Source organism: Glycine max, chromosome 3 (genome assembly GCF_000004515.6).
Source record: "Glycine max cultivar Williams 82 chromosome 3, Glycine_max_v4.0, whole genome shotgun sequence".
Taxonomy (NCBI): domain Eukaryota; kingdom Viridiplantae; phylum Streptophyta; class Magnoliopsida; order Fabales; family Fabaceae; genus Glycine; species Glycine max.
Genome location: NC_016090.4, coordinates 10037473 through 10048487, shown reverse-complemented (window position 1 = coordinate 10048487; position 11015 = coordinate 10037473). Strand labels below are relative to the sequence as shown.

Here is an 11015-nt window from a genome sequence, read left to right as displayed (position 1 = left end):
TCAAAATTGAATCACCTGACCAACTTCCTTGTAGATTCTGTTCAATCCTTCTTAATCCCAGAATATCAAAAGTAAAACAGTTCGGCAGACCCAGGTCAAGATACTAGACTACTATTCATTTCTTTTCATTACTTTCACTTTCTCTTTCTTTTTTATTTTTACTTCTGATAGTAAAATACCATATTCTACCAACAAGACACCTAGATTATTATCCTTGGACACGCAATGCAATGTTAAAAACTTAGCTCAAAACTAAATCCTTGTAACATAACCAACAAGACCAGCTTGTATAATCTGAGTAAAAGGACTAAATTGCATGACTAAACACACTATGTTCTAGAGTTTTGCACATCCTCATGCTTAGAGAAACCCCGACACCTAATACTTGTACAATTTTATGTAAGAACAATCAAACAGCTCATGTTTGTCGCCAGTTTCATCATCCACCAGCCTTACCTTCTGTGGCTTCTCACGTTTATTGTTGTTAAACCCATATTTATGCTCTCCTCCCTTCATGTCTTGTTTTATCACAACTTTAGCCGAATCTCCTATCTTCAGCACAGTTGAATCTCATGTCTTATTCTCCAATGACACACTTTGATGGCCGGTATCTATTTTCTTCATATGTTCTAGTGCTTCAGCTTCAGAATGCATAGACCAATCTGAACTTTCCAGTGATCACCAAAGGCTTCTGCATCTGCATTGACACTCTTCACCCTCTTTGGTTTATGCTTCAGTGCTGCATTCCCTGCTTTCTCGTTATAAATCTCAGATTTATTAGAGGCTACACTAGAACAATCAGGATCCTTCCGTGGTTCTTCCTCGTCTACCAGCTCAATATATTTCCTTTCAACTTTTGTTTTGTAAATTACAGTGTAGTTTACCACAGCAAAGGTGAAAAAGAAAGATGTTGAACTGGTAGAGGAGGAAGAGCCACAGATTGGTGCTGATTGTTCTAGTGCATCCTCTAATAAATATGAGATTTATAAGGAGGAATCAGCGAATGCAGCACAGAAGCATAAACTAAAAAGGGTGAAGTGTGTCAATGCTGATGCAGAAGCCTTTGGTTATCACTGGAAAGTTCAGATTGGTCTATGCATTCTGAAACTGAAGCACTAGAACATATGAAGAAAATAGATACAGGCTATCAAAGTGTGTCATTGGAGAATAAGACATGAGATTCAACTGTGCTGAAGATAGGAGATTCGGCTAAAGTTGTGATAAAACAAGACATGAAGGGAGGAGAGCATAAATATGGGTTTAACAACAATAAACGTGAGAAGCCACAGAAGGTAAGGCTAGTGGATGATGAAACTGGCGACAAACATGAGCTGTTTGAAGTCCTAAGGATGCCATCTAGATGTGTATTTTTGAAGGTCTTCATGTTATTCCTTCATCATTCAACGTCTTCATGTCATTCCTTCCCCGAGAGTTTCAAGTACTCTTCTGAATGATTTGTCTACAATTCCAAAAATCTAACAATTGCTTGCATTGACCCTACTTTGACATCCTTTAAATCCCATGGAAATGTAGCTTTCAGTGCACACTATGTAATCTTCACCTGTCTACGATTATTGTTATTTGTGCTACACAGTCATTTTCTTTCATGTCTTGAAACAAATTTAAAGCACAAGTATCACAACACATCATCAAGTTGAATATTATCAGACTTTTCATTTATCAGACATTTTCACTACTATTACATGTTATCCTGTTTTGAATCACAATTAAAAACCACAAGTAAATCACTTATGAGTTATCCTCTTTTGATTTATCCTTTTTTGAAAGCACACACACACACACACAGAGAAAGACACACACACACACACCTACAATAATAAAGCATGACCACCCCCGAACCCCACTATTCCAGATTACTTACATAGAGAACTGTTGATGTTGATAATTGTCTGTAATGAAAATTAACATTTTGTATGTTGCTGTATGTTATTGTATAAAGGATCATGGCTTCTCCACCTGCCTCCCCTCCTCCTCCTCCTCCTTCTGCTCCTTCGGACGCATCGGCTTCGCCGTCTGCCGTGAAGCGGACACGCAAAGCCTCACGTCTATGATCGTTGTCTACTAGACCACTTGGTGCTGAGAGACCAGTGGTCCATGTAGATCCTGCTACCGGCAAGGCTGACGGTCCCCACAGGAAGAAATTAAGAACATATTTGGGGATTGTGTCACGTGATAAGGTGGACGTCACCTACGAGAACTGGAAGGAGGTCCCTACTGCTAAGAAGGACTTGATTTAGGAGGATATTTAGGTATTTTCCTTTTCTTATTTGATTTTGTTTAATTAAAAGCCAAAATATACATTATTGTAACAAATAAACTTTATTTGATGTTGTCAGGCAGAATTTGAAATCCTAGAGGCTTCTGACAGTAGGATGAAAAGGAAGTTACTTCAGACCGTGGGGGAGAGATGGAGGCAGTTTAAATCAGACCTCACGAGGAAATGGGCCCTTGCAGCCGATCAGGATGGTGTCGAGGACACTACCTGTGAGAAATACGACATTAGCAAGGAAAAATGGACCCAGTTTTGCTAGACTCGCAAAGACCCTTCTTGGGAGGTATGTTCCTTGGCATTTTCGTTGTTTTCCAAAAAGCATTAACTTTTTATACTTCATTCTAGCAATTTGAAACATTATTGTTTTATTTTTGCAGGATGTGCGCAAAAAGGCACAAGCCATCCACAAACAGAACATTGCCCCCCACGTTCTGTCTCATGGGGGTTATGACTATTTGGAGCATAAGCTCCTGGCTGAGAAGACTAAGAAGAAGCTGGAGGAAGCTGCATAGTCAGGAAGCGTTGATGGCGTCATCGACCCTCCATCCCCGGTCAGACGCCACGTGACGTGGAAGATGGCCCGCACGAAGAAAACAAGGGAGATGACGACTGAGGCCGCAAAGGAAATTGCTGAGAAGATCGTGAGTCATTTTCAACTAACCATTACAATTATATTTCAATATTTTGTGAATGCCATGTACAATTGTGTTTTCTGTGCAGGATTCCTTTGAGGAGCAGGCGACACAGGGATCCTTCGTCCCCTATGGACGTCAGGATGTTCTCACCGCTGCTATTGGACGTCCAGAGCACCCTGGATGTGTATGTGCTGCTGGAGCCGGTGTCACGATTAAGCAATACTTTGGATCAGCTCCACGGACGTCCCGCAACTCTTCCTCCCTGCCTCCTGAAGAATTGCAGCAGCTGACCCAGCAAATCAGGGACCAGCTAGAGGAGTCCATCACAGAAAAAGTGACGCGGCATCTCATGGCATCCTTCAGCCAGATGCAGTCCCAGATTCAGTCACAGATGCAATCTCAGGGACTTGCAGTGCCTCCCGAGCCTTTGGTTGGTCCCTCCGATCCTCGAGTAAGCACAAAGGGAAGTTGTGTTGATCCCTTAGGAAACGATCCTGAGACGGGTGACTCTGATAGGTGCGGCTTGTACATAGAAGCAGATCCTGTGATGTGCCATCATTTTGTTCTATTTTCTAAACCCTTTTTGCACCATTTTAATTACTGATTGGTCTTAATTGTCAATTAATCAGACAGTTTTATTATTTGGGCTCATTTAGCTAATTTGATGTTTTTAATCTAATTTCAGGAATTAATGAAACATTGGGCTTAATCCGGATTTTGGTTATGGACTTGAAGAGGGCAAATAAAGCAGCGCTTACCTTAGTTAATTTCGTTTTGGGCCAGAGTATTGTAATAGGGCCTAGTGACTTTGAGTGACTCTTTTTAAATAGCAGCCTTGGGATTCGTGCAAGGCATTCTGTTATGCTATTTTCATTATTCAGAGCTTTGGTTTTAGGTTTTCACGTTTTTCTGTTCCCTTGTTACGGTTTTCGTTCTTAATGCAAATTTCCGTTTTCTGCTTCTAATTACGAGTTCATTCTTGCTTCTTTTTCTACTTTCATTTACGTTTCTGTCTCATTTACGTTTCTGTTCATTTACGTTTCTGGTTACTGCATTTTCATGTTTATTTGATTCGGGTACGGCCTCGATCAAATTTGGCGCCGTTGCTGGGGAGCTGTGTCCAAAGGTTCATAATAGCTAGCTAGTGTTGTGTGTTTAATCCTTTCGTGTTTTATGTTTAATTGTTAATATTGTGTTAGTATGTGTGTTAGTGTTGTTTAGTGTCCTGGTATTTTGTTTAATGTGTGTTCTGTTTCAGTTTTCCCATTAAGTGCTTCCCCTGTTTCAGTTTTGAGTGTTTTGCTGTGAATAGTGTTTTGCGACGGACTTAGCGACCATTTCTGCTTGCGGCAAACTAGAGTAGTAGTAGAAATCCCTTAGCGACGGATTTTAGCGACCACCCATGCTGAATTAATTGTGATTTTTTGTTTTAGTAGCTAGGGTTGTTATTTTTGGCTGAATTTTTTTGTGATAACTTCTTTTAATCCATATTTTGTGGGAAAAATTGCTAGAGTCTTTAGTTTGGTCAGATTTGAAAGTTCCAAAAAACTAGCAAATTTTTGTGTTTGTCAAAACTTCAAACGGCCATAACTTTTGCTCCGGTTATCAGAATCGCAATTATTATATATGCATTTGGGGTAGAAAAAAATTTCCTACGCGTGGCAGCCGCCATAGGCGGCTGAGGTCTCCATCGTCCAAAAAAGGATTCTGTCAAAAGTTTTTTATTTTTCAAGTTTTATTCACTTATTTTTCTTAACCTACCATTTTAGCTTTCATAGTTAGACTTTGAATTTTTGTCTGAAATTTTTTGTGCTATCTTCTCATCATTTTATAAGGTTGCTCACAAAATTTCAAGTCATTTGGATATCATTTGAGGGTAGCTGTAGTTCAAACCTACACCTTTATTTACATGACAAGGCAACTAGTTGTGTGCATGCTGAATGTAGTGTATGACTAGAGGCAATCCATCTGACTTACAACCCTTTGATCCTGAGATAGATAGGACATTTCATAGATTAGTTAGGCATCATTTTATACCTTTTGATCATTCTGAGCATTCCATTACTGGTGAATCTGTGCATTCTGTTATTGGTGATTTTGAACATCCTGATTTGAGCATTATAATTTTGAGCATTCTGATTCTGAGCATTCTGATTTTGCACATTCTGAGAACATGGCACAACCTCCACCCCGTGAGAGGACTCTAAGGGAAATGGCTGCACCTGATTTCACCTACGAAAGCTTGTGCATCCAATACCCTGATGAGGATGTCCCATATGTTCTTAAAACTGGACTGATTCATTTGCTTCCAAAGTTTCATGGCCTTGCAGGTGAAGACCCGCACAAACATTTGAAAGAATTTCACATTGTCTGCTCCACCATGAAACCCCCAGATGTCCAAGAGGATCACATATTTCTGAAGGCTTTTCCTCATTCATTAGAGGGAGTGGCAAAGGACTGGCTGTATTACCTTGCTCCAAGGTCCATCACGAGCTGGGATGACCTTAAGAGAGTATTCTTAGAAAAAATTTTCCCTGCTTCCAGGACCACAGCCATCAGGAAGGATATCTCAGGTATTAGACAACTCAGTGGAGAGAGCCTGTATGAGTACTGGGAGAGATTTAAAAAACTATGTGCCAGTTGCCCTCACCATCAGATTTCAGAGCAGCTTCTTCTCCAATATTTTTATGAAGGACTCAGTAATATGGAGAGAAGTATGATAGATGCTGCCAGTGGTGGAGCCCTTGGAGACATGACTCCTGCTGAAGCCAGAAATTTAATTGAGAAGATGGCTTCCAACTCCCAGCAGTTTAGCGCCAGAAATGATGCCATAGTCATTAGAGGAGTGCATGAGGTAGCTACAAACCATCTGCATCATCTGAACTAAGAAGCTTGAAGGCAAACTGGATGCATTGGTTAACTTGGTAACCCAGCTGGCCTTGAATCAGAAATCTGTACCTGTCGCAAGGGTTTGTGGTTTGTGCTCCTCTGCTGACCACCATACAGACCTTTGCCCTTCCATGCAGCAACCTGGAGCAATTGAGCAGCCTGAAGCTTATGCTGCAAATATTTACAATAGACCTCCTCAACCTCAGCAGCAAAATCAACCACAGCAGAACAATTATGACCTCTCCAGCAACAGATACAACCCTGGATGGAGGAATCACCCTAACCTCAGATGGTCCAGCCCTCAGCAACAACAACAGCAGCCTGCTCCTTCCTTCCAAAATGCTGCTGGCCCAAGCAGACCATACATTCCTCCACCAATCCAACAACAGCAACAACCCCAGAAACAGCCAACAGTTGAGGCCCTCCACAACCTTCCCTCGAAGAACTTGTGAGGCAAATGACTATGCAGAACATGCAGTTTCAGCAAGAGACCAGAGCCTCCATTCAGAGCTTAACCAATCAGATGGGACAATTGGCTACCAATTGAATCAACAACAGTCCCAGAATTCTGACAAGTGCCTTCTCAAGCTGTCCAAAATCCCAAAAATGTCAGTGCCATTTCATTGAGGTCGGGAAAGCAGTGTCAAGGACCTCAACCCGTAGCACCTTCCTCATCTGCAAATGAACCTGCCAAACTTCACTCTACTCCAGAAAAAGGTGATGACAAAAATTTACCTAACAATTTCTGTGCAGGTGAATCTTCTTCCACAGGTAATTCTGATTTGCAGAAGCAGCACATTCCCCTCTTCCATTCCCTCCAAGAGCAGTTTCCAACAAAAAAATGGAAGAGGCAGAGAAAGAGATCTTGGAAACGTTTAGAAAAGTAGAGGTAAACATACCTCTGTTGGATGCAATAAAGCAAATTCCAAGATATGCCAAATTCTTGAAGGAGCTGTGCACTAATAAGCGGAAGCTTAAAGGAAGTGAACGAATTAGCATGGGCAGAAATGTCTCCGCATTGATTGGTAAATCTGTTCCTCAAATTCCTGAAAAATGCAAAGATCCAGGTACATTCAGCATACCTTGTATTATAGGGAATAGTAAGTTTGACAATGCCATGCTAGATTTAGGAGCTTCTGTTAGTGTTATGCCTCTGTCTATTTTTAATTCTCTATCTCTAGGTCCCTTGCAGTCAACTGATGTGGTAATTCATTTAGCTAATAGAAGTGTTGCCTATCCTGTTGGTTTCATAGAAGATGTCTTAGTTAGAGTTGGTGAACTGATTTTCCCTGTTGATTTTTATATTTGAATATGGAAGATGGATTTTCTCAAGGATCAGTTCCCATCATTCTAGGCAGACCCTTTATGAAAACTGCTAGAACTAAGATAGATGTTTATGCAGGCACACTATCCATGGAGTTTGGTGATATAACTGTTCATTTTAATATTCTGGATGCTATGAAATACCCATCTGAAGATCTTTCTGTATTTCGTGCTGAAATAATTGACCATGTTGTTGATGAATACATGACTGATCTTTATTCTAATCTGCATGCCTCTCACTCTTCATGCATTGAGTCTGAAATTGTACTTGATCATATGTCTGAATTTGATGCTGAGAGTGAATCTGAGAGTGATATTGATTGCATGTCTGGTGGTGGTGTTTTACCTCTGAGATTGATTTTATAGAGTCAGATAGGACTAACCATGTTTCAGGAAGTACACATACCTCTGACTTTCTTTATGAGGTAAAGGCTGAGAAACCATCTCCTTCTACCACTGTCCAGCCGACCACACCAGAATTGAAGCCTCTGCCATCAAATTTAAAATACGCTTACTTGGATGATAGCAAGAGTTTTCCAGTGATTATATCTGCCTCCCTTGCTGATGAGCAAGAGGAGAAGTTGTTGTCAGTTCTCAAGAAGCATAAGAAGGCTATAGGCTGGACCCTGGCGGACATTCCTGGTATTAGCCCATCCACATGTATGCATCGAATAAATTTAGAGGATGGAGCTAAACCAGTAAGACAGCCACAGAGAAGACTCAACCCGGTGATTCTTGATGTAGTGAAGAAGGAGATAACCAAGCTTTTGCAAGCTGGAATCATTTATCCTATCTCCGACAGCCAATGGGTGAGTCCCGTCCAGGTAGTCCCGAAGAAGACCGGCCTCACAGTGATCAAAAATGAGAAGGAGGAGCTGATTCCTACTCGGGTGCAGAACAGTTGGAGAGTCTGCATTGACTATAGGAGGCTGAACCAGGTTACCAAAAAGGACCATTTTCCCCTGCCATTCATTGACCAGATGCTTGAACGCCTGGCAGGTAAATCCCACTACTGTTTCCTTGATGGTTTTTCTGGTTATATGCAAATTACTATTGCTCCTGAGGATCAGGAAAAGACCACATTCACCTGCCCCTTCGGCACTTTTGCTATAGGAGGATGCCTTTCGGCCTGTGCAATGCCCCTGGTACCTTCCAGCGGTGCATGATTAGTATTTTCAGTGATTTTTTAGAAAATTGCATAGAGGTGTTTATGGATGATTTCACTGTATATGGATCCTCTTTTGATGGTTGTTTGAATAGTTTGGAAAAAGTTTTGAATAGATGCATTGAAACTAACCTTGTTCTAAATTTTGAAAAATGTCATTTTATGGTTGAGCAAGGTATAGTTTTAGGCCACATTATTTCCAATAAGGGTATTGAAGTAGATCCTGCAAAAATTTCTGTTATTTCACAATTGCCTTACCCCTCTTGTGTGCGAGAGGTGCGATCTTTTCTTGGTCATGCAGGATTCTACAGGCGCTTTATAAGGATTTTAGCAAAGTAGCCCTTCCACTGTCCAACTTGTTGCAAAAGGAGGTGGAGTTTGACTTTAATGACAGATGCAAAGAGGCTTTTGATTGCCTCAAAAGAGCGTGACTACCACCCCCATCATCCAGGCACCCGATTGGACAGCCCCTTTTGAGCTTATGTGTGATGCATCAAATTATGCATTGGGGGCTGTCCTTGCTCAGAAAATTGATAAATTGCCCAGGGTGATATATTATGCTTCTAGGACTAGCCCTCAGCAACAACAACAGCAGCCTGCTCCTTCCTTCCAAAATGCTGCTGGCCCAAGCAGACCATACATTCCTCCACCAATCCAACAACACAACAACCCCAGAAACAGCCAACAGTTGAGGCCCCTCCACAACCTTCCCTCGAAGAACTTGTGAGGCAAATGACTATGCAGAACATGCAGTTTCAGCAAGAGACCAGAGCCTCCATTCAGAGCTTAACCAATCAGATGGGACAATTGGCTACCCAATTGAATCAACAACAGTCCCAGAATTCTGACAAGCTGCCTTCTCAAGCTGTCCAAAATCCCAAAAATGTCAGTGCCATTTCATTGAGGTCGGGAAAGCAGTGTCAAGGACCTCAACCCGTAGCACCTTCCTCATCTGCAAATGAACCTGCCAAACTTCACTCTACTCCAGAAAAAGGTGATGACAAAAATTTACCTAACAATTTCTGTGCAGGTGAATCTTCTTCCACAGGTAATTCTGATTTGCAGAAGCAGCACATTCCCCTCTTCCATTCCCTCCAAGAGCAGTTTCCAACAAAAAAATGGAAGAGGCAGAGAAAGAGATCTTGGAAACGTTTAGAAAAGTAGAGGTAAACATACCTCTGTTGGATGCAATAAAGCAAATTCCAAGATATGCCAAATTCTTGAAGGAGCTGTGCACTAATAAGCGGAAGCTTAAAGGAAGTGAACGAATTAGCATGGGCAGAAATGTCTCCGCATTGATTGGTAAATCTGTTCCTCAAATTCCTGAAAAATGCAAAGATCCAGGTACATTCAGCATACCTTGTATTATAGGGAATAGTAAGTTTGACAATGCCATGCTAGATTTAGGAGCTCTGTTAGTGTTATGCCTCTGTCATTTTTAATTCTCTATCTCTAGGTCCCTTGCAGTCAACTGATGTGGTAATTCATTTAGCTAATAGAAGTGTTGCCTATCCTGTTGGTTTCATAGAAGATGTCTTAGTTAGAGTTGGTGAACTGATTTTCCCTGTTGATTTTTATATCTTGAATATGGAAGATGGATTTTCTCAAGGATCAGTTCCCATCATTCTAGGCAGACCCTTTATGAAAACTGCTAGAACTAAGATAGATGTTTATGCAGGCACACTGTCCATGGAGTTTGGTGATATAACTGTTCATTTTAATATTCTGGATGCTATGAAATACCCATCTGAAGATCTTTCTGTATTTCGTGCTGAAATAATTGACCATGTTGTTGATGAATACATGACTGATCTTTATTCTAATCTGCATGCCTCTCACTCTTCATGCATTGAGTCTGAAATTGTACTTGATCATATGTCTGAATTTGATGCTGAGAGTGAATCTGAGAGTGATATTGATTGCATGTCTGGTGGTGGTGTTTTACCTCTCGAGATTGATTTTATAGAGTCAGATAGGACTAACCATGTTTCAGGAAGTACACATACCTCTGACTTTCTTTATGAGGTAAAGGCTGAGAAACCATCTCCTTCTACCACTGTCCAGCCGACCACACCAGAATTGAAGCCTCTGCCATCAAATTTAAAATACGCTTACTTGGATGATAGCAAGAGTTTTCCAGTGATTATATCTGCCTCCCTTGCTGATGAGCAAGAGGAGAAGTTGTTGTCAGTTCTCAAGAAGCATAAGAAGGCTATAGGCTGGACCCTGGCGGACATTCCTGGTATTAGCCCATCCACATGTATGCATCGAATAAATTTAGAGGATGGAGCTAAACCAGTAAGACAGCCACAGAGAAGACTCAACCCGGTGATTCTTGATGTAGTGAAGAAGGAGATAACCAAGCTTTTGCAAGCTGGAATCATTTATCCTATCTCCGACAGCCAATGGGTGAGTCCCGTCCAGGTAGTCCCGAAGAAGACGGCCTCACAGTGATCAAAATGAGAAGGAGGAGCTGATTCCTACTCGGGTGCAGAACAGTTGGAGAGTCTGCATTGACTATAGGAGGCTGAACCAGGTTACCAAAAAGGACCATTTTCCCCTGCCATTCATTGACCAGATGCTTGAACGCCTGGCAGGTAAATCCCACTACTGTTTCCTTGATGGTTTTTCTGGTTATATGCAAATTACTATTGCTCCTGAGGATCAGGAAAAGACCACATTCACCTGCCCCTTCGGCACTTTTGCTATA

General features: G+C 41.4%; 1 non-coding gene across 1 annotated transcript; it reads right to left on the bottom strand.

Annotated features, from left to right (window-relative positions):
• Positions 1-5479: 5479 nt before the first annotated feature.
• LOC121174689 (small nucleolar RNA R71) lies at positions 5480-5586 on the bottom strand. The gene has a single exon (XR_005890963.1). It is a non-coding gene; the product is annotated as a small nucleolar RNA R71 (small nucleolar RNA).
• Between the last annotated feature and the right edge of the window lie 5429 nt (positions 5587-11015).